Source organism: Cetorhinus maximus, chromosome 3 (assembly GCF_964194155.1).
Source record: "Cetorhinus maximus chromosome 3, sCetMax3.hap1.1, whole genome shotgun sequence".
Classification (NCBI taxonomy): domain Eukaryota; kingdom Metazoa; phylum Chordata; class Chondrichthyes; order Lamniformes; family Cetorhinidae; genus Cetorhinus; species Cetorhinus maximus.
The window spans coordinates 98791077-98816026 of NC_135881.1; positions in this window are offsets into that span (position 1 = coordinate 98791077).

Consider the following 24950-nt stretch of genomic DNA (forward strand, 5'->3'; position numbering starts at 1 on the left):
TTAAAGGACCACCTGGCATGATACAGAGTCAGGTGACCCAGCAAATGTGCACAATCAGCACAGTTCTTCAGCATTTCTGACCTGGAGATATTTGCAGGGCTTTAAGGTAATTGTGCATCTGTTTAAACTTTCTCTAAAATGTCCATTGTTTGCCATTGATCACAGGTAGCTTTCAGCTTGAACATTAACAAAGTTTCCAGATCTTAGCACAAAGGAGTTGGCTAGTGATCACATCTTTCGCTCCAAGAATGTCTGAGGCAAGTGAGAGAGAAAGAGGCAGGGTCAAGGGTCAAATCAGCCTTGAAATTTAATGTGGAATCTCTGCGTACCCTCCTCCAGGATATGTCCAGCCAACAGGAGCTACTAAGGCATCCTTGGTCTCACGGCCATCCATGTGATCACATTCAGGGCCTTGCACTTGACCGTCGCCATGTTCCCTCACCTCATCCTCGCCCTCACCCTCAGATAAATGGCCTCTATCTGCAGTCCCGTCTTCCTCGAGGGCATCCCCTCTCTTAATAGTGAGGTTATAGAGGGCACACGTGATGGAACGTACTGCAATGCCCCTCCTGATCTGTCAAGGCACCGCACCTCGTTTTCAATAGCCTGATGGTCTGCTCGATGATGGCCCTGGTGCTCCCATGGCTCTCATAATAGTTCCTCTCCACATCTGTTCTGGGTGCCCTCACCGGAATCCTGAGCCATCTCTTCAATGGATAACCCTTGTCACCCAGGAGTCATCCATAAAGGGCATCGGGACCCCTGAATAGGTCTGGTACCCATAAGTACGCAGAATGAAGGAGTTTTGGCAGCTGTCCAGGTACCTGGTGCATTACTACATTATCCATTGATGATAATCATGGATCAGCTGGGCATTCAACGAATGGAAGCCATCTATGTTTATAATGGTTCAGGGATGTCCGGCAGGAGCCTTTATGGCAACATGTGTGCGGTAAATGGCTCGCTGTACCTTGGGGAATCCTGCAATCGCCGTAAATCTTCTGGCTCTTTCCAGTTGACTCTGGTCGTCCATTGTGAATGGGATGTAATTTCCTGTCCTTCTGAACACAGCATGAAGTGAAGACCTTGATACAGCAGTATGCAGCAGGCTGCGTTATAAAGCGGTGTGCAGCAGGCTGCGTTATAAAGCGGTGTGCAGCAGGCTGCGTTATAAAGCGGTGTGCAGCAGGCTGCGTTATAAAGCGGTGTGCAGCAGGCTGCGTTATAAAGCGGTGTGCAGCAGGCTGCGTTATAAAGCGGTGTGCAGCAGGCTGCGTTATAAAGCGGTGTGCAGCAGGCTGCGTTATAAAGCGGTGTGCAGCGGGCTGCGTTATAAAGCGGTGTGCAGCAGGCTACGTTATAGAGCGGTGTGCAGCAGGCTACATTATAAAGCGGTGTGCAGCGGGCTGCGTTATAAAGCGGTATGCAGCAGGCTGCGTTATAAAGCGGTGTGCAGCAGGCTGCGTTTTAAAGCGGTGTGCAGCAGGCTGCGTTATGCAGTGGTGTGCAGCAGGCTGCGTTATGCAGTGGTGTGCAGCAGGCTGTGTTATGCAGTGGTGTGCAGCAGACTGTGTTGTGCCACTGAGGTCTCCACATGCTGCCTGAAAGGATCCTGTCACAAAGAAGTTGAGTGTAAGAGTGACCTTGAAGCTACAGGCATTGGGTAATCCCCAATGCAATGGGATGAGATCTATCTCACCAGCACATCACAAAGGAATGTGACTGTGGCTCTTGAGAGCCTGAGCCTCCTCTTGTATTGTGTTTCGGACATCTGCAGATAGCTCAGGCTCTGCCTATATATTTGAGGGGCTGCATAAGTCCTTCTGCACCTCCGTGGGGATTCATGACAGCTTTGTCACCCACTGGGTCTGATGTAGCACTGCCACCCTCAGGCACCACCTGTGAATCCTGGATGTCCCAATGTCCCCTTCTTTCTCTCAGTCTCCTCATCCTCATCACCCTCTCCTCCTCACTGGAGTTTGTGTCTCTCACAGAGACCCAGGTTTGGCCTAGTGTGAAGCTAAGATGGTGGTCAACATTTAAATGGGCCTCTATGCAGGAGGGAAAAGGCTTCAAAATAGGGTAAGGTTTAATTGGAAACTCTGCTTCTTGAATGAAGCCCTTCCAGCCGTTACAGAACTCTGAGCTGCTAAACTGAAACTCAGGGCTCATCTGAAACCTTTAAACCTGTCCGAAGAAGCTATCGAAGAAAAGAACGGGAAACACATTCTGCAAGTGTTTCATTGCTCACACTGCGTTTTATTCCAGTTAATTGGCTGGTTAGTGATTTTAACTACCCCATTTAATGACACTTGACTGATGCGGGCTGGATCCTGAATTTTAGCCCCAGCCGCCTGCCGTATTATCCGGAACTGACGCGATGACATCAGCAAAGTAACTCAAGGTCATCGCAGCCGATAATACGCCGGCACGGGCATATAACACTCCCATTTCCGAGCGTATTATTCATCCCATTGTCCCAGGATGGGTGATATAACGGCTTTACAGAGCACTGCGATATATTCCTTTTCCTTGACATTTTGTTTGCTTTGTGGCAGGTGACAGGATAACAAGGAAAATCAAGGAAGTTCCTGCTGCTCCAGAGCATACGATAATTAAAATACAATCAAAGCAAGCAGTTTTCAAATAAAACAAATACCAAAAATTAAATGTTTATTATTCTTAGCAAGAGACCCAAGTCTTGAGTTCCTACATATTTTTAACCTTAATCAAAAATCTAGGCTGATATCAACTTTTTCTCCATATATTTTAAACATGACAAGAGGCAATACAATCGACATCGAAGCCTCCCAAAGTATTCTTAGCGTAAAGATCTTTTCAGATTATGCTTCTGCTACATTTATATGGGTGTCACTAATTTCACTTAAGAAAATGTAAAAAGGACGGTGAAGTTAAAGAAAGTTTTTGAATTATATGGTTTGTGAACAGATTTGATTGACCAACTGAATATTTCTCATTCCGCTCTTTTTTTAATCTATTATTTAATTGGAATCTTTTTAAGTGTAAAACTTGGATTTATTTAAAGTGGAGGAGTTTACGTTGTGGAGTTTGTGGGGTTTATCAGCTAAGATTTTTCTGCAAGGTGTGTGCACCATTTTCTTCTTAAATGATCGTTTATTTCTTGTCTTCTCTGCAGTGACTTATTTCAATTCATATAAATGTGAAACTCCTGAATTATTTATTCCTCTCTTAATTACCTCTTAAATTCAAAAAACACCAATAATGTAACTCTGTTACTGTAACTGAATGGTGTCCACAACTAGGACATAAAGATTCAGCACCATTTGTGAGCAGAGTTATATAAGGGGGGAGTTGAGCTCTGCTTTAGAAAGAAAATCTTTTCAAAAGGATACCATTGATATTTTTGATTGGTAAAATTACATTGTTGCCTTGAATGGTTTGACTCCCTTTAAATCCTATAATTCTTTAAGGGCTACTGAATTATTTTAACAGCATTAATTCTTAGAATAAGGGAAATCTGATAAGTAATGCATATGTTTCAAAGATAGTGGAATAAATTCTGTATTGCTATTGTTATCTACTCCAATTGGAAAACATACAATATTTTATGTTCCAAAATATTTTAAAAATTAAAATGAATTGAATTGCAAATAATGCACATGTGAATTAACTTATATATACTGGTTATAATATCACATTTCTGAACCTCTTACACAACATTTATGACTCTGCATTACAATTTTGTGTTTTGGTGCAGTGCTCTCAATGATTTCACAGTAGCTCCAATGTAGACCTTGTCCCTTATAAACTGCAGGTTGCATTTTATTTTATAACCTGCCCCTCAAAGAGTTGCATGACCAGAGGGTTAAAAGTTACTTGGTGTGAACTGCTTTCTGGATTATGAATCCTCCAGTATTGAAATGAGTCAGTTTAGAATGGTGTATGTTAAATACGATCCAAATTTTACAACAAATTACATGTTTATAGCCAAGTACAGATGTCAAATTAATGGTTCAAATGAGGTGCTGTCATGGCATTGTTTCTGGGTTAATAATCCAGAGGCCTATGTTAATGCTCTGGGGAACTGAGTTTAAATTCCACCATGACAGATGGTGGGATTTGAATTCAATAAAATCTGAAATTGAAAGTCTAATGATGACCATAAACTGGTTGTTGTAAAATGGAAAAACCCATATGGTTCACTAATGCCCTTTAGGAAAGGAAATCTACTGCCCTTTCCTGGTCTGGCCTACATGTGACTCCAGTGCGGTTGACTCTTAAATACCCTCTGAAATGGCCTAGCAAGCCACTCAGTTGTATCAAATCATTTAAAAAGTCAATAAGGAATGATACCAGACGGACCACCTGGCAGGGCACTGGAACCTGTTGACCCTCGCTGTAAAGTCCTCCTTGCTAACATCTGGGGGCTTGCGCCTGTGAAGAGCTGTTGCATAGGTTAATCAAGCAATGGTCTGAAATAGTCAAATTCATGGAATCATACCTGACAGATAATGTCCCAGACACCACCATCACCATCCCTGAGTATGTCCTGTCCCATGGGCAGGACAGACCCAACAGAGGTGATGGCACAGTGGCATTCAGCCAGGAGGGAGTTGCCCCGGAATTCTCAACATTGATTTATGGCATCAGGTCAAACATGGCAAGGAAACCTCCTGCTGATTGCCTCGCCTTCACACTGAGGATACCCTCCATCGTGTTGTGTGGTACTACCAACATGACAAATGGGAAAGATTTTGAACAGATCTAGCAACTCAAGACTGGGAAACCATGAGGCACTGTGGGCCATCAGCAGCAGCAGAATTCCATACAACCACAAACTGTAGCCTCCTGGCCCGGCATATCCCCCACTCGACATTACTGCCAAGCCAAGGGATCAATCCTGGTTCAATGAAGAGTGTAGGAGGGCATGCCAGGAGCAGCACCAGGCATAGTTAAAAATGAGGTGTCAACCTGGTAAAGCTACAGCACAGGACTAATTGTGTGCCAAATAGCATAAACAGCAAGCAATAGGGAGAGCTAAGTGATTCCATAACCAACTAATCACACCTAAGCTCTGCAGTCCTGCCACATCCAGTCGTGATTGTGGTGGACAATTCAACAGCTCACTGGAGGAAGACACTCCACAAATATCCCCATCCTTAATGATGGAGGAGCCCAGCACATTAGTGCAAAAGAGAAAGCTGACACATTTGCCACAATCTTCGGCCAGAAGTGCCGAGTGGATGATCCATCTCGGCCTCATCTGGAGGTCCCCGGCATCATAGATGCCAGTCTTCAGCCAAATTTATTCACTCCGCGTGATATCAAGAAATTGCTGAAGGCACTGGATACTGCAAAGGCTATGGGCCCTGACGATATTATGGCAATAGTACTGAAGAATTGTGCTCCAGAACTTGCCACACCCCTAGCCAAGCTGTTCCAGTTCAGCTACAACACTAGCATCTACCAGCAGTTTGGAAAATTTTACAGGTGTGTCCAGTACACAAAAAGCAAGACAAATTTAACCCGGCCAATTACTGCCCCAACAGTCTATCCTCAAACTCAATAAAGTGATTGAAGGGGTCATCAACAGTGCTATCAAGCGGCACTTAGTTAGCAATAACCTAGTCATTGGAACTCAGTTTGGGTTCCGCCTGGATCACTCAGCTCCCAACCTCATTAGAACCTTGGTTCAATCATGAACAAAAGAGCTGAATTCCAGAGGTGAGATGACAGTCACTGCCCTTGACTTCAAGGCAGCATTCGACTGAGTGTGGCATCAAGGAGCCCTAGCAAAACTGGAGTCAATGGGAATCGGGGGGAAAACTCTCCGTTGGTTGGAGTCATACTTACCCCAAAGGAAGATGGTTTTGGTTGTTGGAGGCCAATCAACTCAGTTCCAGGACATGAATGCAGGAGTTCCTCAGGGTATCCCAATCATCTTCAGCTGCTTCATCAATTACCTTCCTTCCATCATCAGGTCAGAAGTGGGGTTGTTCGCTGATGATTGAACAATGTTCAGCACCATTCACAACTCCTCAGATACTGAAGCAGTTCATGTCCAAATGCAGCAAGAACTGGACAATATCCAGGCTTGGGCTGATGAGTGGCAAGTAACATTTATGCCACACAAGTGCCAGGCAATGACCATCTCCAACAAGAGAGAATCTCACCATCGGCGCTTGATGTTCAATGACATTACCATCACTGAATCCCCCACGATCAACATCCTGGGGCTTACCATTGACCAGAAACTGAATTGGACTAGCCATATAAATACTGTGGCTACAAAAACAGGTCAGAGGCTAGGAATTCTGTGGTGATTAACTCACCTCCTGACCACCCAAAGCCTGCCTACCATCTACAAGTCACAAGTCAGGAGTGTGTTGGAATACTCCCCACTTACCTGGATGAGTACAGCTCCAACACTCAAGACACTTGACACTTTCCAGGACAAAGCAACCCGTTTGATTGGCACCCCATCCACAAATATTCACTCCCTCCACCACCAATGCACAGTAGCAGCAGTGTGTGCCATCGACAAGATATACTGGAGGAACTCACCAAGGCTCCTTAGGCAGCACCTTCCAAACCCATGACCACTACCATCCAGAAAGACAAGGGCAGCAGATACATGGGAACACCATCACCTTTAAGTTCCCCTTCAAGCCACTCACCATCCTGACTTGGAAATATATCGCCATTCCTTCACTGTCGCTGGGTCAAATTCCTGGAACTCCCTTCTTAACTGCACTGTGGGTGTATCTACACCACATGGACAGCAGTGGTTCAAGAAAGCAGCTCACCATCACCTTCTCAAGGGCAATTAGGGGTGGGAAATAAATGCTGGCCTAGTCAGCAAAGCCCACATCCCATGAATGAATAAAAAAAATACTCACACCATAATATAAATATGCAATGTTTAAGAAAAAGGTAACTTGCCTTGGATATAAACACTTCAGAAGAAATATGAAAATGCTTTGAGTAGTTTTGTCTTGTCATACCACTATTGACATCAGCATATCATGCATGAAGGGAATTCAATGTAAGACTTCCAGCTGACCTACTTCAAATCGCACAAACAACAGAATTGAAACAGATATTAATTTTATTCCATTTCATTCTTTTGAAATTGTACTTTAGCCAAATTGAAGGGCTTACTCCACAATTGTGCACTTCCAGTGAGGAGTCGTGTTCATCAAGAGACCTAATCAGGCAATCACAGTGAACATAACCTGTGTTTCTTCAGCTGGTAGCCCATGAAATCTTGACATAGAAACATAGAAAATAGGAGCAGGAGTAGGTCATTCAGCCCTTCGAGCCTGCTCCACCGTTCAACATGATCATGGCTGATCCTCTATCTATTTCTTTCTTAAATATATTCAGTGACATGGCCTCCAAAGCCCTCTGTAGTAGAGAATTCCCCACAGACTCACCACCTTCTGAGTGAAGCAGCTTTTCCTCATCTCAGTCCTAAATGACCTTCCCTTTTCCTGAGACTGTGACCATTTGTTCTAGCCACCCCAGCCAGAGGAAACATCATCCCTGCATCGAGTCTCTCCAGCCCTGTCAGAGTTTTATACATTTCACTGAGATCCCCTCATGTTCTTCTAAACTCCAGTAAATACAGGCCTAGTCGACCCAATCTCTCCTCTTGCAGAAATCCTGCCATCCCAGGAATCAGTTTGGTGAACCTCCGCTTCACTCCCTCTATGGCAAGTCTATCCTTTCTTAGGAAAAGAGACCAAAACTGCACACAATACTCCAAGTGTGGTCTCACCAAGGCCCTGTATAGCTGCATTAAGACATCCTTGCTCATGTACTCAAGTCCTCTCGTAATGAAGGCCAACATACCATTTGCCTTCTTAACTGCTTGCTGCATCTGCATGCTTGCTTTCAACGATTGGTGTACAAGGACGCCCAGGTCCCTTTGTACATCAACATTTCCCAATCTGTCACCATTTAAATAATACTCTGCCATTCTGTTTTTCCTACCGAGGTGGATAACTTCACACTTATTCATGTCATACTGCATCTGCCATGTATTGGCCCTCACTCAACCTGTCTAAATCGCCTTGACGCCTTTTAATTTCCTCCTCATTACTCACATTCCCACCAAGTTTCATGTCTTCAGCAAACTTAGAAGTATTACATTTGGTTTTCTCATTCAAATTGATATATATTGTGAATAGCTGGGGCCCAAGCAGTGATCCCTGCGGTGCCCCACTCATCACCGTCTCCCATTCTGAAAAAGACCTGAAAAATACCTACTCTCTGTTTCCTCCCTGCTAACCAATTCTCAATCCATGCCAATATATTACCCCCAATTCCAAGTGCTTTAATTTTGCATACTAACCTCTTATGTGGGACTTTATCAAAAGCTTTCTGAAAATCCAAATACACCACATCCACTGGTTCTCCCTTATCTATTCTGCTAGTTACATCCTCAAAAAACTCCAGTAGGTTTGTCAAACATGATTTCTCTTTCATAAATCCACGTTGACTTTGTCTAAACCTGTTAACCTTTTCTAAGTGTCCCGTTATCGTATCCTTTATAATAGCCTCTAGCAATTTTCCATACTATGGATGTTAGGTTAACTGGTCTGTAATTCCCTGTTTATTCCCTACCTCCTTTTTTAAATAGTGGGGTTACATTTGCCACCCTCCAATTTGCCAGGACTGTTCCAGAGTCTACAGAATTTTGGAAGATGACAACCAATGCATCCATTATTTCCATGGCCACCTCCTTTAGTACCCTAGGATGTAGCGTATCAGGTCCTGAGGATTTCTCAGCTTTCAGTCCCATTAATTTCTCCAGCATCTTTTTTAGTAATACCAATTTTCTTCAAATCTTCCTTCTCATTAGGCATTTGGTTCCCTAGCATTTCTGGAAAGTTATTTGCGTCTTCCTCCATGAAGACAGAACTAAAGTAGTTGTTTAATTGCTCTGCCAATTCCTTGTTCTTTATTATAAATTCTCCCATTTCAGACTGTAATGGGGCCTACATTTGTCTTCACTAATCTTTTTATTTTTACATACTTATAGAAGCTTTTACAGTCCGCTTTCATGTTCCTTGCAAGTTTACTCTCATTCTCTATTTTTCCCCTCTTAATCAATCTCTTGGTCACCTCTGCTGAATTCTAATCTGCTCCCAATCATCAGGCTTGCTACTTTTTCTAGCAACTTTAATGACTCCTCTTTGGATCTCATACTATCCTTAATTTCTTTTGTTAGCCATGATTGGGCCTCGTTTCCTGTTGTGTTTTTGTGCCAGAAAAGAATGTATAACTGTTGTAATGCATACATTAATTCCTTAAATATTAGCCATTGTCTATCCACCATCAAAGTTTGCCAATCTATCGTAGCCAACTCATGCCTCATACCTTTGTAGTTTCCTTTGTTTAGATTTAGGACCCCAATTTCAGATCGGACTACTTCACTTTCCATCCTAATGAACAATCCTATCATGTTATGGTCATTGTTCCCTGAAGGACCCCACACAACAAGATTATTAATTAACCCCTTCTCATTGCACAATACCAAATCTAAGATAGCCTGTTCTAAAAAAAACATCTTCTACACAATTCAGGAATTCATTCACCACAGTGTTTTGCTAATTTGGTTTGTCCAGTCTAAATGTAGATTAAAGTCACCCATGATTATTGTGGCACCCTTGTCACATGCATCTCTAATTTCCTGTTTAATGCCATCCCCTACCTTACCACTATTGTTTGGAGGCCTATAGACAACTCTCACTAATGTTTTATACCCCTTCTTGCTTCTTAGCTCCACCCAAACTGATTTGACATCTAGATTTTCTCGCCAATATCCTCTCTCACTATTGTACTGATTTCATCCTTAACTAACAATGCCACCCCACCTCCTTTTCCTTTTTGCCTGTCCTTCCAAATATCAAATACTCTTGGATATTCAGTTCCCAGCCTTGGTCACCCTGCAGCCTTGTCTCTGTAATCACAATTATATCGTACCTATTTACATCTATTTGTGCTGTTAATTTGTCTACCTTATTGTGAATGCTCCGTGCATTCAGATACAGTGCCTTAAGGTTTGACTCTGCTCCCTCTCAGCATTGCTCCTCACTGGGAGTGCCCAGTTGCAGAATCAGCCTTCAATTATTCTTAAATTCATAAATACATTGTAACAAACACAAAAACATAAATAAGAACATAAAAACAGCAGATGCTAGATATCCACAGCAGGCCAGGCAGCACCTGTGAAGTGAGAAATTAAGTGAATGATTCATGTCAATGACTATTTGTGATGATGTTTATGACTTGTTTTTTGCTCTTCATACATGCTGCCTGGCATGCAGAGTATTTCCAGCATTTTCTATTTTTATTTCAAATTTCCAAACATCTGCAGTGTTTTGTTTTTCTAATATAAATGCATTTATACAAGTCACAGTGTTTCAAACCAGTGTCGAAGTTTCTTGGAGTCCACAATAGGATTTATGCCAGTCAGTGAGGCCACCTGAATTCTGTCTAACTCAGGGCAGATTTTTTTGGCCCCATGACGGGGAGGTTGGGAGGTGGAGCAGCAAGTGAATTCACACTGCCGGCTGTCATGTCAGTTCCCCGGCTCCCTCCAGGCTCTAAGCCACTTTCCTCCAGGAAGGATGATGGCGCAGCAGGGCCACACTCCAGCAAGCAGCGAGTGGCCAATTGACTTTGAAGGCCCATTAAAGCCTGTTGTCAGAAGCCAGTTGGTCCAGGTTCCTGCAGAATTCAGGGAACAGCACAGCTGCCTGGACACGCCTCCCGGTGGCAGATCAGGATCAGTGCTACAAAACATGAGAACATAAGAAATAGGAGTAGGAACAGGACATTCAGCCCCTCAAGTCTGCTCTGCCATATAATAAGATCATGGCTGATCCGATTATGGCATTAACTCCACTTTCCTGTCTGTCCCCCAAACCCTTTATTCATTTGTCAACCAAAAATCTGTCTAACTCAGCTTTGAAATATTCAGTAACCCAGCCGTCACTCCTCACTGTGGGGAAGAAAATTCTAAACACAAATGGCCCTCTGAGAGAGGAAATCCCTTCTCATCTCAGTCTTAAATAGGAGACCCCATAGTCTGAAACTCTGTCCCTAGTTCTAGGTTCCCCCACGAGAGGGAACATTTTCTGTGCAACCAACTTGTCAAGACCTCTCAAATCTTACACATTTCAATAAGATCATTTCTCATTCTTCTAAACTCCAATGAGTTTAGGCCCAACCTGCTCAGCCTTTCCTCATACATCCCTCATCCCAGAAATCAACCTAGTGAATCTTCTCTGAATTGCTCCCAATGCAAGTGTGTCCCTCCTTAAGTAAGGTGATTAAAAATGTACACGGTACTCTAGGTGTGGTCTCAGCAATGCCTTGTACAGTCGTAGAGCACTTTTCTACTTTTACACTCATCTCCTTACAATAAAGGACAACATTCCCCTTGCTTTTCTATTTACTTGCTGAACTGTATGCTGATTTTTTTCATTCATGTACAAGAACATCCAGGTCCCCCTGAACTGCAGCATGTTTCAGTCTCCCTCCATTTAAATAACATTCTGCTTTTATATTCTTCCTGCTAAAGTGCACATACTTACATTTTCCCACATCATACTCCATCTGTCAGATTTTTGCTACTACCATGACTAAATGAATTCTAGCATTTTCGCAATGATAGATATTAGGCTAACTGGTCTATAGTTTCTAACTATTACATTTACAGTTTTTCAATTCACTGGGACCTTTTCAGAATCTAGGGATTCTCTACTTAGAGGCCCTCGCTGCCTGCCTGGCTTCAGCTGCAACCATAGGCCATCCTGTGGGGTCCCCTCCACAATGCTGACCCAGCTGCTGAGGCCAGTTTTTAATTTAACATTGAAAGAGTTGGTGTGAAAATGCCTCCATCTAGAGGTGCTCACTCTCTCAATTACTTGATAGGTAAACCTGCTGCTTTTTTAGTGCTGGAGAATCTCCTATCAACCCCCCAGCTTTGAGACCCCACCCAACGAGTCCACCCTCTAGCCTGTTAATTAACCAATTCAGGGAAAATCACAGCCGGCTGATTGTTTCCCCAATAGTTCTGGCTTCTAACCCACATTTGGCAATGAGGTGGTGTTTCTGAAGTTGGTGGAAAAATCCTGCCCTTGGTTTCGGATCTTGGCTTTATGTTCCCATGAGTGTGTTGTTTGTTGCACAAAAGAGTTGAAAGTGGATGTAAATGGAATAAAACAGGATTCACATAGTACAATCAGCAGGAATATCACCTTTATATCTGAACTGCTTCAGACATATGGAATGAGACCCCTTGAAATGTTTTATTCTTTCATGGGATATCAGTGTCACTGGTAAGGCCAGCATTTGTTCCCATCTCTATTTGTCCTTGAACATTTCAGAGCACAGTTAAAGAGTCAACCATGTTGCTGAGGACCTGGAGTCATGGGTAAGCCAGACTAGGTAAGGATGGTAGATTTCCAAGGACATCAGTGAAGTGGATGGGTCTTTATATCGATCAATGATAGTTGTCATGGTCACTATTATTGAGATTGGCTTTATATTCCAGATTTATTAATTATTTTTTATAAATCCCACGAGCTGCCATGAGAAGATTTCAACTCATGTTCCCCCAACTCCTAAGGCACTTTTTCTCAGGTCGCCTTTGCAGATCACACCCACCAGCCACAAGATGGTAGTGACCCAGATGCCACCATTTCTGGGAGCCCCGAAGGAACTAAATGCCTATTAGCCAGTTAACTGCCTGCAGAAGTGATTCCTGTGTCTTTGAAGGTGAGGAGCGCATTTCCAAGAGGTGTCAGCCAATCCGATAGCTGGCATCTCTTCAATCCCATCGGTGCAAGTGGGACCAGTGGCCACTGCTGCTCCTACAGGAGGCCGGGTGCAGCAGCAACAATGGAGGCCCTGGGAGAAAGGTGAGTGGGGTGGTCCTATCAGGACCAGTCAGACAGTCCCCAGTGGGGTGTGTGGAATTGGTGTGGAGGGGTACCTTCCAGTGGTGGATGCCCTTGCCACTGCGGAGTTCCCTCCATGGGGCATACTAAATAGTGCGAGGTGCAGTTCACATGAGGGGAGATTTGGAAAGGTAAAGAGAAAAGACAAGACAATAGTGCAGGGTAATGATATAGCCAGTGTGTAACAGGAAGGGACAGAGTGCACAGATATAAGAGTACAAAAGCAAATAGGGTCAGATTAGGAAAAAGATGGTAAAAGGACAGAATTAAAGGCTGTTTATCTGAATGCACACGTCATTCATAATAAGATGAATTTATAACATAAATAGAAATAACTAACATGATATGGTAACCATTACAGAGCTGTGGTTACAGGTTGACCAAGGCTGGGAGCTGAATATTCAAGAGTATTTGACATTTTGGAAGAAAGGAAAAGAAGATGGGGTAGCTCTGTTAATAAAGGGTGAGATCAATGGAGTAGTAGAAGTACAATGCATCATCTGTGGCTAAGGAAATTAGGGATAGCATCAATTGAGAGAAACGACCTAGAAAGCTGCAAAGCAAAGTGGTGGACCAGAAGATAGGGAAAATTTAAAAAACCAGCAAAGGATGACAGAAAAAAAAGGGAGAAATTAGAACATGGGAGTAAAGTAGCGAGAAATATTAAAAACAGACAGTAAAAGTTTCTAAAAGTGTATTAGAAGAGGGTAGCTAAAGTCAATGTTCCCTTACAGGATGAGATTGGGGAATTAATAATGCAAAAAAGGAAATGTGATTCTTTGAACCAATATCTTGTATCTGTTTTCATGGTAAAATACACAAAAAGCATCCCAAGAATAGTAGAAAACCAAGGGGCAAAAGGGAAGGAGGAACTTAAAACAATCATTATCACTAGAGAAAAATCCTAGGTAAGCCAATGGGGCTAAGAGCTGACAAGGCCCCTGGATTTGATGGCGTGCATCCTAGGATGTTAAAAGAAGGGCTTGCAAGGATAGTGGATGCATTGGTTGTAATCTACCAAAATTCCCTAGATTCTGGAAAGCTCCCAGTTGTTTGGAAAACTGCAAATGTAACGCCTCTATTCAAGAAGGAAGGAGAAAGAAAACAAGAAACCATAGGCTACTTTGCTTAACATCTGTCATTGGGAAAATGCTAGAAGGACGTAGTGGTAGGAAAATCATAATGCAACCAAGAAGGGCAACGTAGTTTTATGAAAGTGAAATCGGAAATCATGTTTGACAAATGTATTAGAGTTTTTGAGGATGTAACAAGCAGAGTGTATAAAGGGGAACCAGTAGATGTAATATATTTGGTTTTCCATTAGGCATTGGATCATGTGCCACAAAAAGATTTCGACATAAAATCAGAGCTTGAGGTAATATATTAGCATGGATAGAGGATTGGATAAGAAACAGGAAACAGTGAGATAAATGGGTCAGTTTCATGTTGCTAAACTGTAATTATTAGGGTGCCACAGAGATGAACGTGGTCACCTCAACCTATGTTTCCTCTAAGGTGCACACACATGCAGCTGTGCAGCTATTTGAAATGTCCCACACATTGTCATAAACAAACCGCACACAACAGTGAGCTCGAGTGGGAGAGCAGCAGTACTGAGCGCTAAGTCCCAACCTCAAAAGCTCAATCGGCAGGCAGAGAAAGCAGGAAAAAAATACAGCTGTGATTGGAGGAGATGCAAGGGTGCCAGAAAACATAACAAGGAATGGAAAAGCAGCAAGGTCGAACTGGAGGAAGGAGCAAGTGTGTCCTGAAGTAAGTAGGGTAGAAAATGAAGGGCCAGACTAGGTCTCAGAACTCCCGATAGACTGAGCTTCAGAATGTGAGGCTACTCCAGGTTCACAGGTCAGGGGTTGTGGAACTAATGGAAGAAACAAGGGAAAATACACTAGTAGCCAGTCAGCCTATGGGGAGAGAGCAGGCTTGAATGAAATGATGGGACCCATGATCCAGAAGTGCTCATCTCAGTCTAATCCTGTTTCTGCAGCAACCACAAGTGGGGGCCTTGTTTGGCATTCCTCCTCTCTACCCTGAATAAAGTTGCATTGCCCAGCTAACTGCAGTGGCTGAGATCAGATAACTAGACCCAGACTTCTGGCAACATTGGGACTTGGCTGGTCTGCTTTTGTTGTGCAACTTCCTTAACAATTGAATGGTTTTTAGGGAGTTCAGCTTAATCTTTTCTCGCAAAAGCAAATAGCTTTATCCAAAAAGATTAACAACGTCAAGCTCTGTGCAATGAACCCAACAGAAACAATAAAAATCCAACTATGCATTTATGTTTTTTCAAAGATTGTTCCAGCTCTCTCAGGCATTGTAGTACAGAACCAAATGGCTGCCAGAAAATGCTATTTATTTATTCATTATTTCTTATGTCTAACAACCAAAGACAATAAGCTTCATCAAGCAAGATCTGTCAAATTGAATTAGATATTTTTTCTTCTGATTGTCTTTTATTTCGTTTATACAGGTGGGGTGTTGAGGCGGAGAAGATAAACATTAAACCATTATTTCAATTCTGCAATATGAGGCACCGTTCTCCTTTGCAGATAGTCAAGAATCTTCAACAATTGGTCTTCAAACATAAGGCACAACAACCAACAACCCCTCAATAAGAAACAATGCTTTACTCGATATGAGAAGATGAAATATAAATGACATCAGGAATACTAGCCGTGCAGGGCAACACAATGAATTCCCGCAAAATGCCGCGACCTGAAAAATCACGGACAAGTCAATAATGGCCATTCCACTTCAGACTAGACTGTATGTAAGTATTCGAGAGGGTGAAGAAACCATTTACAAGAATGGTTCCTGGGAGGAGGGACTTTAATAATGTGAAGAGGTTTGAGAAGCTGGAGTCTGGTCCCCTTAGAGAAAAAAAGATTAAGAATCAATTTGATAGAGGTATTCAAAATAATGAGGGATCTGGGCAGAGTGGATAGAGAGAAGTTGTTCCCACTGATGGAAGGGCCAGGAACCAAAGAACATAGATTTAATGTGATTGGCAGAAGAACATGAGGAAAAAATTGCTCATGCAGCTAGTGGTTAGGATCTGGAATACAATGCTGAGAGTGTGCTGGACGAAGATTCAATCCTTGTTTTCAAAAGGCAATTAGATCACAACTGCAAGAGAAAAGAATTACAGGGCTCTGGGAGAAAGGTGGAAGAGTTACATTAGCTGAGTTGTTCTTGCAAACAGCCGACATGGGCATGACAAGCCAAATGGCCTCCTTCCATACTGTAACCATTCTCTGAAAGGGTACCTTTCTTTATTCATGAGTTGTGGGTGTTGCTGGTAAAGCCAACATTTATTTCCCATCCCTAATTCCCTTGTAAAGGTGGTGGTGAGCTATTTTCTTGACAAGTAATTGGCTTGCTACACTATTTCTGAGGATAGAATCAACTATTTTAGAGGATTGATAATGAAGAGTCAGCATGGATTTCTAAAGGGGAAGTTGTATTTAACTAACTTGCTGGAGTTTTTTGAAGGGGTAACAGAAAAGGTCAATGAGAGTATTACTGTTGATGTGGTGTATATGGACTTTCAAAAGGCATTTGACACAATGCCACACAATAGACTTGTGAGAAAAGTTATTGCTCATGGAATAAAAGGGACAATAGCAACATGGATACAAAGCTGGCTGAAAAATAGGAAGCAGAGAGTAATGGTCAATGGATATTCTTCAGGCTGGAGGAATGTTTGTAGTGGAGTTCCCCAGGGGTCGGTATTGGGACCCTTGCTTTTCTTGATATTTATTAATGATCTAGAACTTGGTGTGCAGGGGACAATTTCAAAGTTTGCAGATGATACAAAGCTTGGGAGTGTTGTAAACTGCGAGGAGGATATTGTGGAACTTCAAGAAGACGTAGGCAAGTTGGTGGAGTGGGCAGATAGGTGGCAGATGAAGTTCAATGCAGAGAAGTTTGAGGTGATGCATTTTGGTTGGAAGAACATGGACAGTCAATATAAAATAAGGCGTGAAATTCTGAAGGGGGTGCAGGAGCAGAAAGACAGTATACAGTTCTGGGCATCATATTACAGGAAGGATGTGAATACATTGGAGAGGGTGCAGAAGAGGTTTACAAGAATGGTTCCAGGGATGGGAAACTTCAGCCATGAGGATAGATTGGAGATTTTGGGGCTGTTCTCCTTGGAGAGAAGAAGGCTGAGAGGAGATTTGATAGAGATATTCAAAATCATGAGGGGGGTGGACAGAGTAGATAGGGAGAAGCTGTTCCTGCTCGTAAAAGAATCAAGAATGAGAGGGCACATGTTAAAGTGATTTGCAGAAGAAGCAAGTGTGACATGAGAAAAACGTTTTCACACAACGAGTGGTTCGGGTCTGGAATGCACTGCCTGGAAATGTGGTGGAGGCAGGTTCAATTGAGGCATTCAAGAGAACATTAGATGATTATTTGAATAGAAACGATGTGCAAGGGTATGGGGAAAAGGTAGGGCAATGGCAGTAGGTCATAATGCTAATTTCGAAAGCCAGTGCAGACATGATGGGCCGAATGGCCTCCTTCTGTGCCGTTAAGATTCTGTGATCCCTTGATTCTGAGTTAAAAGTCAACCTCATTTTATATATAGGGTTTCATTGTTCCTACTGGTGGCACATGTCCACACATTACCTTGATAAAAGTCCACATAACAAAATGCACTCCACACATCAAAATCCAGCTGGTTCACAAATGTCCTTTAGGGAAGGAATTCTGCCGTCCTGACCTGGTCTGGCCTATATGTGATTCCAGACCCAAAGCAATGTAGTTGACTCTTAAATGCACTCTGAAATAGCCTAGCAAGCCACTCAGTTGTATAAACTGCTATGAAGTCCATAAGGAATGAAAACAGACAGACCACTGGGCACCGACTTAGGCACTGGAAACGACACAAGCAAACGCAGTCCTGTTGACCCTACAAAGTCCTCCTTACTTACATCTGGGGGTTTAATGCCAAAATTGGGAGAGCTGACCCATAAGCTAGTCACGCAACAGCCGGACATAGTCATACTTAAAGACTCATACCTTACAGAGAATGTCCCAAACACCACCATCATCATCCCTGGGTATGTCCTGTCCCACCAGCAGGACAGACCCAGCAGAGATGGTGGCACAGTGGTTATACAGTCGGGAGGGAGTTGCCCTGGGAGTCCTCAACATCGATTCCGGACCCCATGAAGTCTCATGGCATCAAATCAAACATGGGCAAGGAAACATCCTGCTGATTACCACATACCGTCCTCCATCAGCTGATGACTCAGTAATCCTCCATAGATAAAGGCAAAATACTGTGGATGCTGGAAATCTGAAACAAAAACAAAAAATGCTGGAAAAACTCAGCAGGTCTGACAGGATCTGTGAGAGAAATACAGAGTTAACGTTTTGAATCTGTATGACTCTTCTTCAGAGCTAAAGGGAAGTAGAAATGTGGTGAAATATATACTATTTAAGGGGAGTGGAAAAGGTGAAGCTGGATAGAAGGCCAGTGATAGGTGGAGGCAAAGGAGAGATTGCAAAAGATATCATAAACAAAAAGTCAAAGGGTTGTTAATTGTGGTGGTTCTGGCTAAAGGAGGTGCTAATGGTGACATTAAGAGTGAGAGGCAGAATGTGATAATGTCCGGACCAGGGTAAGCACTCTGGAAAGTCACAGATGGCCCTAGTGGAGGTGGGGTGGGGGGGGGGTTGGTGGTGGGAAAAAAGGTTGAAAATAGGATAAAAGCTGGGGATGAAACAATGAATAAAAATTGAAATAAATTTTAAAAATAATAAGAATGAAAATAATTGGAAAAAAATTAAATAAAAATTAAAGAATAAAAATAATATGGAAAAAATGGGATCAAAAAGGGGTGGGAATGGAGGAGAGAGTTCATGATCTGAAGTTGTTGAACTCAATATTCAATTCGGAAGGCTGTAAAGTGCCTAGTCGAAAGATGAGGTGCTGTTCCTCCAGTTTGCGTTGAGCTTCATTGGAACATTGCAGCAGGCCAAGGACGGACATGTGGGCATGAGAGCAGGGTGATGTGTTGAAATGGCAAGCGACAGGAAGGTCTGGGTCATCTTGCGGACAGACCAAAGGTGTTCCGCAAAGCAGTCACCCAGTCTGCGTTTGGTCTCTCCAATGTACAGGTGACTGCATTGGGAGCAGCAAATGCTGTAGACGAAATTGAGGGAAGTGCAAGTGAAGCGTTGCTTCACTTGAAAGGAATGTTTGGGCCCTTGGACGGTGAAGAGGGGGCAAGTAAAGGGGCAGGTATTGCACCTTCTGCGATTGCATGGGAAGGTGTCATGGCAGGGGTTTGAGGTGTTTGAGGTGATGGAGGAGTGCACCATGTCCCAAAGGGAACGGCCCCTACGGAATGCCGACAGGGAGGGTGAAGGGAAGGTATGTTTGATGGTGGCATCATGCTGGAGTTGGCTGAAATGGGAGAGGATGATCCTTTGAATGCGGAGGCTGGTGGGGTGAAAAGTGAAGGCAAGAGTGACCCTATCATGGTTCTGGGAGGGAGAAGAAGGTGTGAGGGCAGAGGTGTGTGAGATGGGTCGGAGACAGTTGGGGGCCCTGTCAACCACTGTGGGTGGGAAGCCTCGGTTAAGGAAGAAGAAAGACATGCCAGAAGCACTGTTTTGGAAAGTGGCATCATCAGAACAGTTGCAACGGTGGCGAAGGAACTGAGAGAATGGGATGGAGTCCTTACAGGAAGCAGGGTGTGAGGAGCTGTAGTCGAGGTAGCTGTGGGGGTCGGTGAGCTTTTATTGAATATTGGTAGACAGTTTATCACCATAAATTGAGACAGAGAGGTCAAGGAAGGGAAGGGAAGTGTCAAAGATGGACCATGTGAAAGTGATGGAGGGGTGGAAATTGAAAGCAAAATTTATAAATTTTTCCAGGTCTAGACAAGAGCATGAAGCGGCTCCGAAACAGTCATCGATGTACCGAGAAAAGAGTTGTGGAAGAGGGCCTGAGTAGGACTGGAACAAGGAATGTTCCACATACCCCACAAAGAGACAGGCATAACTGGGGCCCATGCAGGTACCCATAGCCACACCTTTTATTTGGGGGAAGTGAGACAAATTTAAGGAGAAATTGTTCTGTGAGAAACAAGTTCAGCCAGATGGAGGAGAGTGGTGGTGGATGGGAATTGTTCGGGCCTCTGTTCAAGGAAGAAGCGGAGAGACCTGCGACCATTCTGGTGGACGGTGGGGGTGTAGAGGGATTGGGTGTCCATGGTGAAGAGGAGGCGATTAGGGCCAGGGAAACTGGAAATTTTTGATATGATATAACCTGCCCTTGATCTTTTCATTGAAAACTGTCGGCGCGACATCGGCTGTCTCAATTTCTCTGCTCCTCTCACCCACTCTAACCTGTCTCCTTCTGAACTTGCCGTACTCTGTTCTCTCAGGTCCAACCCTTACTTTATTATCAAACGATGTGAGATCCACACCCAGGACAAGTTAAGAAGGCTGCTACCAAAGCATTTGGGACCTTTGACTTTATGAATAAAATAATAGAGTATAAAATCAAGGAAGCTATACCAAACCTTTGTAAAACAGTGGTTAAGCCTTGGCTGGAGTATTGTGTTCTTCTATGCACCACACTTTAGGAGGGGTAGAATGGATTTACTGGATGGTACCAGGGATGAGGCACTTCAGGTATGTGAAGAGAAGTTGGAGTCATTCTCCTTATAGCAGAGAAGGTTAAGAGAAGATTTGATAGAGGTTTTCAAAATCATGATGGCTTGATAGAGTAAACAAAGAAAAACTATTTCCAGAGGTGAAATTAGGTAACATTTCTTTAAGACAGTGAGTTGCTGTGATCTGGGATGCGTTCAAGAATGGTGGAAGCAGATTCAATACTAATGTTCAAAAGGGACCTAGATAAATAGTGGAAGGGAAAAAAATAAAGGTCTACAGGCACATTATCCAAAATCCAGCTGTCCAAAAACCGAATTTTCCAAAAACTGGACATTCTTCACTCAGGAAATCGGGGCGCTGCCCCCGGAACAGAGTGAGCACGGAAATGAAGAGGTCATTACAAAACAAATGTAAACGCAGGTTCTTTCCTTCTCTATCAGAGTTTGTTCAATGAACCACCTGGCAGTGCATCAGGAGATTCCTCTAAATCTCTAGGATCCATCTGTCACAGCTGGGTTTCTAGTGATTCAAATAATGGTTACATCCTTTTAATGTTTAATGGTAACACAGTGTAAACAATGCTACAATGAGATGGGAGAGGGGAATCAATCATTCGCACAAGTTGCCTGTCTACCGATGGGCAATCCAAAATCCAGGAAAATCCAAAAACCAGCACATTCCCGGTCCAGAGGGGCCAGATTTTGAACATCGGGCCCTGTATGGGGAAAAAGAAGGGGAATGGGACCAGTCGACTAGTTCTTTCAAAGAGCCAGCACAGACACAATGGGCCAAATTCTCCTTTCGAAGCCCTTGCGATGATTTCTCTTCCTGCTCCTCACCATTGCCTCTGGTGTCCCCAAGGATCTGTCCTTGTGTCCTTCCTATTTCTCATCGACATGCTGCCCCTTGATGACATCATCTGAAAGCACATCATTAGCTACATATATGCTGACAATACCCAGTTCTACCTCACCACCACCTCTCGCAAGTTCTCCACTGTGTTTAACTACTTATCGGACATCCAGTACTGGATGTTCCCAAATTTCATCTGATTAAATATAGGAAGACATTGTATTGGACATACCCCAAACTCCATCCCCTAGCTACCAGCTCCATCATTCTCCATTGAAGCGGTCTGAGATTAAGGCAGCCTGTTTTCAACTTTGGTGTTACATTTGACCCTGAGATGAGCTTCAATCTCATATTCACTCATCTCTGCCTATTTCCACCTCTGTAAAATCACCGAACTCTGCCCCTGTCTCAGCCACTCTGTCACTGAAACCCTCATTCATGCTATTTTTAATCACTAGATTTGACTATTCCAACACACTCCTGGCTGCTCTCCCACATTCTACCTTCTGTAAACTTGAAGTCATTTCAAAACTCTGCTGCCCATGTTGCAACAAGGCACTTTCACCTATCACCTGTATGTTCACTGACCTTCATTGGCTTCTGGTCAAGCAACGTCTTGATTTTAAAATACATATTCTTGTTTTCAAATCCCTCCATAGCCTTTTGCTGCAGTGTTCTCCAATCCCACAACCCTCTAAGGTATCTATGCACCTCTAATTCTGGTCTTTTGAACATTCCCTTCGGTTCCCTAGGCCTTAAACTCTGGAATACCCTTCCAACACCCCTCTGCCTCTCTGTCTCATGTTCCCCCTTTAAGACACTCCTTAAAACCTACCCCTTTGACCAATCTTTTGCCAAACCTTTTGTCTCCTTATGTTGCTCAGTGTCATATTTTCATTTATAATGTTCCTGTGAAGCCCTTGAGATATTTTGTTACATTAAAGGTGCACTCACCTGTGAGTGTCAAGGTTTTGGGTCCAAGCACCACTTCAGAATTTTGAGCACAAAAACCAAGGTTGGCATTTAAGTTTGCAGTATTGATGGAGCACTGCACTGCTGGAGGTTCTGTTAAAACAGGAGGTGGTGGCATCGTGGTATTGTCACTGTACTAGTATTCCAGAAACCCAGAGTAATGCTCTGGGTATCTGTGTTTGAATCCCACCACAGCATATGGTGAACTTTGGATCCAATAAAAACCTAGGCGATAAATGCATGAGTGAATAAAAATAAACCAAGGCCACATCTGCCTACTCCAGTGGATGTAAAAGATCCCATGACACTGGATGGGATTTTCTGGCCCTGTTGTGGTGGGACCTGCCGTGGGAGATTATTTGGCAGCCCAGCCAAAATTCCCACTATCAGTTGCAACAGATGATCTCCGTGGTGGGTGGGGCCAGAAAATCTTGCCCATTGTTTCGAAGAGGAGCAGGGGAGTTATCTCTGGTGTCCTGGCCAATATTTATCCTTCAATCAACATCACAAAAACATGCTATCTGGTCATTATCACACTGCTTGTGCAAAACTCCTCCCACGGTTTCTACATTACAACAGTGACTACACTGCAAAAATTACTTCATTGGCTGTAAAGCACTTTGAGACATCTAGTGTCCAGTGCTATGTAAATACAAGTCTTTCTCTTTTTATACACATGAGCCGTCCTTGGTGTCACATCATTCTATGATAATATGATGCTGGCATATGCCTGGAACGCAGTAATTAAATATTTACTCTGCAGTGTTATTTTCTGTTAATCAGTTAATGTGAATCAACCCATTTATCTGCAATGGATATTTGGTGCATTAGATATTTCCCTCTGCCTAAATTGCAACAATGACTTCAAAAGAACTTCTTTAGCTATGAAGTATTTAAGGGTGACTTGAGGTCATGAAAGAAGCGATAGAAATACTATTTGTTTCTTTATTTCTAACCTTCTTTCACTTGTGAGATTAGGGTTAAAAACCAGCCCAGAGTGCTGCCTTAAAAGCAGGTCGCTACCCACTGTGCCCCAAGAGCTTCTATAGATTACAACTGTGACTTCAAACATGTTTCTCTGGCTATGAAGTATTTAAGGGTCTTTAAGTCATGAAAGATGCTGTATAAATGCAAGATAGTGTTTTTCAAAACCAGGTCAGGATGATAGATGAATTCTTCCCCTGTGGAGCCAGATCAAAACTGTTTAGTCTTGGGCACCAAGAAATTCAGAACCCATTCTCCATCCTCTGCACACCTCCCAACATGTGTAACAAAATTTATAATGAATAGAAATACAATCTTCTATATTTAAAATTGACGGTTTGCTGCTCTTCTGTCATAGAGTTTAGTCTGATTATCTCCAGTTGCAGTTAGCCCAGTGATTGGCCAGCGTACTTAAACATAGCATGTTTCCTTTAGAGTGAGATTGCAGAAATTTATGTCTTGCAATAGAACAAGCAAATTATGTCCACTTTTGCTTCAACTGTCATATCACTGTAGCCTCACAGCAGCTTTCATGAGACTGAACAATGGAAAGTTTTGGCGCCAAAAGTTGTCCCAAGAACCGAGAAACAAGTATAAATCACAGAATTGTTACAGTGTAGAAGGAGGCCATTCAGCCCATCGTGTCTGCATCAATGAAGTATTTTAATTTAGTGCCAATCTCCTGCCTTTTCCCCGTGTCACTGCACATTAGTTCTATTTAAATAATCATCCAATACCCTCTTGAATGCCTCACTTGAACCTGCCTCCACCACACTTTCAGGCGGTGCATTCCAAAACCTATCTACTCACTGTGTGAAAAAGTTATTTCTCACCTTACATTTGCTTCTTTTGCAAAGCTTTTTAAAACTGTGCTCTCTGATTCTCAACCCATTTATGAACAGGAACAGGTTCTCTCTATCTACTCTGTTCAGGCCCCTCATTATCTTGAAAACTTCTATCAAAGTCTCCTCTCAACCTTCTCCTCTCCAAGGAAAACCGTCCCAACTTCTCCAATCTTTCCTGAAGTGTCTCACCCCTGGAACCATTCTCGTAAAACTCTTCTGCACTCTCTCCAATGTGTTCACATCCTTCCTGTAGTGTAGCACCAAGAACTGTACATAATACTCCAGCTGAGGTCTAACCAGTGTCTTATATAAGTTCATCAAAACCTCCCTGCTCTTGTACTCTATGCCCCTATTAATGAAGCCTAGAATACTGTATGCTTTAGAAACAGCTCTCTCTACCTGTCCTGCCACCATTAATGACTTATGAACATATACACCCAGGTCTCTCTGCTCCTGCAAACCATTAAGAATAGTATCCTTTATTTTATACTGTCTTTCCATGTACTTTGTACACTTCTCCGTATTAAATCAGAGGTGTGAGTGAACCACAGGCACAGCATGCCCACTCTACTTTCCAATTTTCTCCCAAAGATTATGGGGCTCCATGTTTGTCTGTGTCCCCAGGAAAGGGCATTGTAGGCACTTATGTTAATCTGCCCTCATCCCTTATCTGCTGGCTACAGGG